We start from the raw sequence: 8,310 nt of genomic DNA, 5'->3' as shown, positions 1-8,310 counted from the left end.
TTTTTCTTTCATGCCGACGTGGTATTCTCTAGCCCAGGTTAGCTCTTCAAATCCAAGTCCTCTTTCTCAGCTTTCCCAGTGTTAGGATTGTAGGCTTTCACTAACTACACTTTGGTCACACCAGCAATTTGAGACCTGATTTTTTATATACCTAAGGCACAGTTTTCCTGAAGGCAGAAGACTCGTCTAAGATGAAGGTGAAACTAGTGCATATAACAAGGCTATAGCATAATCTGAGATTTGTGGTTTAGGGCTGCATCTATCAGACTGACCTCTCAGAGCATCAGTGATGTGAAAATGACATTTTTTTAGTTTTCTCCTACTTAATAAGCTAGTCTGAGTCATAGCAAAGATTCCAGGCTATTAGGTAAGGTTAATTCAGGCTTTCCTCTCTCATGGACATATCTTCCATGAGATCCTAAGAGCTAGACAGGTACCCATGTGTGTATACACATCTGTTTCCCTGCAAAACTCTCTGGGTAGAAGACACAGGCCTGATCAGACGAGGAGCAAAAATATGCACCATAACAACGAGCAGAGGAGTGGAGCAGTGGCTAACACCAGGCCGTTCTGCTTGTGACCTACTTGAAATTAGGGTTGTGTACTCTCAGGATAATGACAAATGTCCTTCTGAATGGAAGATTGCACAACTATGTTCCTATGGGTTCTGGAGGCAGGTCAGTGTGTAACATTCTGGGAATTAACTGGTAGAGCTCAGTGTGATGAGTGTAAGTACCACATCATATATTTGGAAGTAACCTCCTAAGTCCCTTCCTGTACCCCTACCCAAGCCCTGCTGTGATCTTCCATGCCCAGCTTCCCTCCACCAAACATTCTGTCAGCATTGTGATTTTCAGAGCATATTGTTGCATCCAGGGCCTGGATCCTGGAGACAGGCTGTACACAGCAGGAGGCCTCATCAAAGTGAAAAAAGAGGTCTTGTGACACTCATGGGAAGTTCTTCTAACTTCCAATCCTTCCCTTTCAGGTCTTCTTCTCTTAGGCTCAGAGGTCAGAGGATATGCCCTCAGCAGAGGACCCAGGAAGGTCATCCTTGCAAAGTATATAACTGCCATCTTACTTGCTACGTCTCTGATCTAGTGAAGTGCCCCCATGAATGAAATTTGTGAAATGATTGGACTCAGGAGACATATATTCCACAGTCATTGAGGGCTCAAGTCTCAGAGGCTCTTTTCTCAGGTGAACAAGAGTGTCAAGCCTTTCATTAACTTATCTGCCGCATGTGTTAGAGAAAGAAGCCAATTTTATTCCATTGTGGAGTCATGGTGGTCATTAAGAACAGGGTACTTCAGATGAATTGAATAAGAGCTGTTACTTTTTCTCATAGACCATCAGTGAAGTCCACAACAAATTTATTACATAACACGGCATCCCATTAGAGGGCTTTAGTGGATCACACATCTGAACATCTTTGCATGCTTGGTACACTGTATACTTAAAATGCTTGCAGCTGTGGTGACCCTTACACTCATCTTTACTGAAAACACAGTCTGAACTCACAAGTATGTACCAACACTCTAGGCTTTATTTATTTATTTTGGTAGGACAGTATTGAATATGGGGCCTTGTTTGTCCTTCTGTGTACTGTTGTAATTCGCTCAAAGAGTTGTGGTTTTTTAATTTGTAAAGATGGTGTTCTTACAGCACATTCACCAGCTGTCTTCCCAATCTGCACATCTAGGAAGTGTTTTATACTAGGAAGGAGAAAACTAGGGAAATGCCTGACTGGCAGTTGACTGAAGAGTTTAATAGGAAGCATAAGATCCATTTGATTCCAATACTGCATTAAGATCCGAGTGCTTTAAATGATTAGATAAGACTTGTTGACTTGAAGGACATGGACAGGGATGCTATTAGTCATTCTTTTATATAACACAGTGCACCATGAGCTGCATCATTTTTCCTCCTTGAGGTTACCATTTGAAATTCATCAGCAAGGGATATGTTAAAGAGCTGGGAGTGATGGCAGCCTCTGAGGAAAAACCATGCAATGCAGTAATGAGGGAGGAAGAATTTATTTTCATCCTGCTCTGTTGTACATTTGTATGTTGGTGCTCTTTTAAGATCTTCCATACTGAATTTTTATATCAATGTCAGATGGTAAAGAAATCATGTCATCTTGGAGCTGACCTGGTGCTAAAAGATCTTGATAGGTCTAGTGAGATGGCTCATATGTTAAACACGTGTGCTGCCAACCCTCATGACCAGAGTGAAAGGAGAAAACCAACTCTACAAGTGGTTCTCTGACTTCCCACTGGAGCTCTTGCATGTGTGTGTGTCTACATGTGTGTACATGTGCACACACAGACACACATAAATAATACATAAAGATAAAGTAGAAAGGACTTGAATTCTGCTCTGGAAATAGTTGAGTTGTCCCTTCTAAGGACAGCAATTGAAAGCAGGTAAGCACCATTCCTCAGGTCACAACATGACCAAATGTCTAGCTGACACAGTCCCAAATGCCTAAGATTTTCTTTTCTACCAAAGGTTTTTAGTGGGAGATGTCAGGGAGCACTTGGCAGGCATGCAAAAGGTCTTCGGTTCCCTCTTCAGCACAAAAAACTAAAATAAAAAATTCAAGTGGCCATTTTGGCCATTTAGGTGCTCATATATTAACTGATCAGTCCTGTCCACCATCGTGGAGGTAGGGGTCTCCTCATTCATTTTGGCTTAAGGAGTTTGCCAGAGAGGGTTCTTCACACAGCTAGATCCAGGACAGCAGAATGTTACCTCTCCTTACTTCCTCCCCATATTTCTGCATATAAGCCTAGGCCCCAATTCTGGCCCCCAACACATGAACCAGATCCAAATACTACTGCCATAGGCTGCTATGGGTGAGTTATTTAGGGGTCTCCAAATAATCACTAAAGTTTCAGCATGGCAAGAGTTGCCATGGAGATTAGAGTAGAAAATGTCACCATGGAGACACTGAGATACTCCATAGGAAATCACTACTAGGTGGACCAGTTTGGAAAATAGGATGGGTGAACACATGGAAAGCCCCGTGGTCTGTCCTCTTACATGAGGAGTGAGGGGAGGGGCAGAGTGAGAGAGACTACCTTAGAGAGGCAGGAGAGTTCATGATGTCCACTAGTTCCACAACCACCTGATGAAAAGCTGCTAGAAGAAGCTTGAGGGACTCAGAAAGGAAGGACAAAACATGGGTGGCAGTGGTGATGCCATGGGAAGTGGTGACTGTTTATTCCATGTGGGTTGTCTTGTATTTGCATTTATTTTACCTCACTATGCAACTATTAACTGATCTTACAATTGTGATTGTTGATCATTTCTCATGAGGTCTATGTTGTCTCCTCAAACCAATCTCACATGGCAGCAATCAACTCTATATCCTGGATGAGAACCATGACCCACAGTTATCTCAAAGACAGGAGGAAGCAAATTCAGGTTTCTCAACCTAACTGAGGAAGTCTGCATTTTCGGGACTTCATTTTAACCATAGCACTGTCACATATAACCTAACTTAGCCTTCTGTGATCTGCCCTTTTCTCTCAGGGACTAAAGAAGGGAGCATCCTGCAGAGAGAAGGTACCTGTGCCTGCAGCTTCTGGAACCCACAGCAGCCCTCACCCACACTTGTAGTAAGGAGGCTCTTATTTGTTCCTCGCTGCTCTGACCTGAAATAACCTCTCAGAAACTGTATTAAGTCACTGCTTATTCCATTAGCTCTAACTTCTTATTGGTTAACTCTGACATCATAATTTAATCCATTTCTAGTAATCTGTGTATCACCACATGGCTGTGGCTTACCAAGTCAAGTTACATCTTGTCCCAGTGGGGCTACATGGTTTCTCTCTAACTCTGCCCCCTTTCTCCCAGCATTCAGTTTAGTTTTCCCTGCCTAGCTCTATTCTACTTTATCAAAGGCTCAAGGGAGTTTCTTTAATAACCAGTGGTATTCACCGCATACACAGGGGAATTCCACATCACCTCCCCTTTTCTGTTTAAATAAAAAGAAAAGTTTTAACTTTAACATAGTAAAATTGTATATAACATTTATCAAGCAAAAAAACAGTTATAATATTTATATCTTTTCTCTTTTATCATAACTAAGGAAAACTATATTGTTACTATATATTCTTCAACTCCATTAAAGACTTCAGAAGGATATAATATTACCTAAGTAAACAGGAAGTTCATTGCAAGCAACCTCCAAAACTCCAGAATTGACAGAGATATTTTTGGGTCCTGGAGAGTCACCCAAGGTTCTTCTGTATCATTGGGGTATCCATCTTTAACCTACAGGCCCATAGTATCCAGCAGTCTTTTCCACAAAGCAGGAAATTTTGAAGACAGTTCCGCCTATATTGGCAGTTTGTCAGTCACTTTCTCCTATGTCCTGCAGAATATCTGGCATACTCATTCATGAAGCAGGAACACCGAAGGACTGTCTTACCTTCTTTAGGCAACTTTAGCAGTAATTTTTCCATTGGTTTTGTATGTCCAGTTCAAACAGCATACCATCAAGCAGTCCAGGCAAGAGCAGTTTCTTGCCCAAATGGCTAGTAAAGTCCATAAGGAGCCTCTTTGATGCCCATTTTCTTCTTGAAGTAATTGGTGCTTCCAGGAGCAGATGTGTCTCATTGTCATGAAAAGTCCAAAGTTCTTAAAACTTCTTAAGTGTCATGTTCTGAAGTAAAGCATGAAACATTCCCATACCATTTTGGACTTATTATTAAAAGTGTTATTTTTGAGGGGAAAAACTTACAGAACACCATTCTACACGACAGCCAGGAAAGGAGTCTAGTCTCCAGAACTGGAGTCTGCAGGGAGAGAGAGAGAGAGAGAGAGAGAGAGAGAGAGAGAGAGAGAGAGAGAGAGAGAGAGAGAGAGAGAGAGAGAGAGAAAGAGAGGGGGTGGTGGTGCTGCCACTGCTTTTTAAAGAGAAAGAGACCATGCTCCAGTGGGCTGGTATCTCAAAGGCTATTGGCTGAAGGAGCAGAAGGAGCTCTTGCAGCACCTCCCCATTTTGTTTAAGTAAGAGAGTTCAAAACCAACTACAAAATTATATACAATAAGAACAAATATACTATTCTAACTAGGTTAAGTCTTGTATAATAAATAACTTTGGCTAAGTCATGAGAGAAAAGTAACTACATTTATCCAGTCTTCAACTCCATCAAAGATCTGAGAAGGGAAATAATGTTACCTGAATAATTAGGAAGTGCAATCAAACAACTTCCCAATCATGCAGCAAATCAAAGAGACAACTGGCTACCTGGGCAATCACCCAAAGTCATGTTTGTAACATTGAAGCAACCAACTTTGGCTAAGGTCTAGAATAATTGACAGATTATTTTTAGAGGCAAGAAAATTGTCAAAACCATCTTACCCTGTTTTGGCATGATTTGACAGTTCTGCTTATCCATTTCCGGATACTATGTATTTTGTCAGTAGTTGAGGTATGGGCAGTTCCTTGCCCAGAGGCCGTTTTGCCAAGAAGAAGACAAGCTCCAAGTGGAGTGTCTTTGGTGTTCAACAATCTCTCAGGAATAGATCTGTGTTGCCAAGAACGATTGTGTCTCGCTACCATAGAACTCTTAAATTATATTAAATGCCATTTTCTACAGTTCTTAGAAGAGGTTTAAGATTATCTATGTATACAGAATATTATCTCGATGTATCTAAAGAACCTGATTAGTCTTAGTATAAATATGACAAACATAGATGACTATTGATCTACAATTCTTAATACCTATCTATCTTAAAGACTAAGACAATGAACAACTGTGTAATAATTAAGGACAATAATCTCCAAATGTAAACAATGTATAAGTATCTTGATCACAGGTAGAAATGTACACTGCAATTTTATATATACATAAACATTTTAAACAGAGATAGAAGCATGCATGCATACAGTATTCAATATAATTTAAGTTTGTATCCAATGTAATTGTCTATAAACAATAACTCACGAATACCAATCTATTATCCTATTATCTAATTTTCCTTTTTTTCCCAAAAGTGCCCTGAGAGTATAAAATTCCTCCCCCAACCCTCAACTGTATAGCAACTATAATCAGCCCCTAAATGATGTCCCTAAATCTGAGGACAAACTGCTGGGAGAGGGCACATCATGCTCTAGAATTACTTCCAGCTGTCATGAGGGTGATGTTTTTTTCTAGGGGATCTTGTGAAAGTAAAGTGATGGTTAAATTTCAAGATCAATGTCTTTTAAAATTGCAAATGATCTCTGAGTATTTTGTGGAGATCTGGCCAGAACACTGTAAACAATGTGCACCATATCAGCTAACCAAGTTGGAACCATCTTGTGCACCTGGTACCTGAAACAGGTCTTGTAGTAGCGCAATCAGTATCATGACGTCATATCAACCAGTTGGACTAGTTGTTATGGGGCCCCATCTTCTTCCTGGAAACTTCAAATGTCACTGCATGAAAATCTCATTGTTCATTGTGGAAAATTTAAACATTATTTATATAAACATATTTAATATAAATTATTATAATATAATATATTATATATAAAATAATATATAATATAATATATAATATATAAATTATTTATATAAACATATTTATGTAAACATATTTAATGAAATGTATGATAGATATGAAGAAAAACAAAGATGTTTTCTAAATTCATTTTTCTTTCTGTCCCATCCCATGACTCTAGACATGAGACAGAAACTCCAGAAACTCTGGGTTTTTCTCTTAACAACAGGCTTGGAATTAGAGAGGGACTGAGCCAGAGTCCAATTCCAAAAGCAGCTCTATAAATTTAGAAATATAAATGTATATCTTTGATCTTTATACTTACAGAACCTATTCAGGTTTCTTGATGATCCCTATTTAATCATTATTTTTCCATCTGTCAGTATTCAAATATCCAGGGTCCCATGAATTTTTTGATGATGAGTGTTTTCCTGTGGAGATAAGAAGAGAACCCTGCCCCCATCCTATCTGTTTTTCTTACCACCTGTATGATTATCATCATTGCAGATGAAGTGTCATTTCTCCTTTCCAAGGGGTTTCTCTTCTTCAAACCGAATCTTTATTAATTTTTATGGTATTCACAGTTTTTCTTCTCCTGTTGAAACAAGAGCAAAACCCCTTCCCGGACATAGCACATCTCCTGGCTTCCATTGAGAGGTCAGCACATCCTTGAAATAAACTGGTTGATTTAGTTCAGCAGATTTTTCCATTATCCAATGTCTTTCTGGTGCTGTTGTCCCTTTGGATTTGATCTTTTTATAACTGCTTGACCTGTAGGATTGTGAGGTATACCTGTAACATGCCCAATATTATAATAAGCAAAATCCATTTCATTTTCCTAGAGACATAAGCTGGACCATTATCTGTTTTTATTTGTGCAGGTATACCCATGATGGCCATGACTTCTAATAAATGAGTGATTACTGAATCAGCTTTTTCTGAGCTTAAAGGAGTTGCTCACTGAAAACATGAATAAGTGTCAATGGTGTGGTGTACATATTTTAATTTGACAAATTCCGCAAAGTGGAACACATCCAACTGCCAGATTTCGTTCCTTTGAGTACCCTTTTGATTAGTCCCTGCAGGTAGTGGTGTTTGGTTATAGAAAGGACAAGTAGGGCATTTCTTTATAATCTCCTTAGCTTGTTGCCATGTAATGGAAAACTCTTTCCTTAAACATTTGCTATTGCGATATTATTTTTTAATGAAATTCTGAGGTCTGTAACATGCTTCCTATCAAAAATTGATCAATTTCTGCATTCCCTTGTGCTAGAGGACCAGGCAGACCCGTATGGGATCAGATGTACATAGGACAAAGCCTATTCCTGATTATGTCTTGTACCTGGATAAACAAAGAAGTCAATTCTGTATCATCTGGTATAAATTCAGTGGTTTCAATATGCAAGATAACTCTTTCTGTATATTGTGAATCAGTAACTATATTGAGAGGCTCTTTAAAATCCCTTAACACCATAAGAATGGCATATAATTCTGCCTTCTGGACAGAATTATAAGGCCTTTTTTCCACCTTACTCAATTTGTCTGATTTGTAACATGCCTTCCCTGATTTATTAGTATCAGTATAAAATGAATGGGCCCCAGTTATAGGAGTATCACGTACAATTTGAGGAAGAATCCAAAAAGTTCTCTTTATTAGGTTAAGTCTATTGCTTTGGGGATAGTTGCTATTAATTTCTTCCAGAAAATTAGCACAAGCCCTTTTCCATGGTTCATTGTCTTCCCATAAACTTTTTCATTCATCAGTAGTGAAAGGCACTGTGATTTCTGCTGGGTCTATACCTGCTAGCTGAC

This window comes from Arvicola amphibius, chromosome 13 (assembly GCF_903992535.2).
Source record: "Arvicola amphibius chromosome 13, mArvAmp1.2, whole genome shotgun sequence".
NCBI lineage: Eukaryota > Metazoa > Chordata > Mammalia > Rodentia > Cricetidae > Arvicola > Arvicola amphibius.
This window is presented reverse-complemented; position numbering follows the sequence as displayed.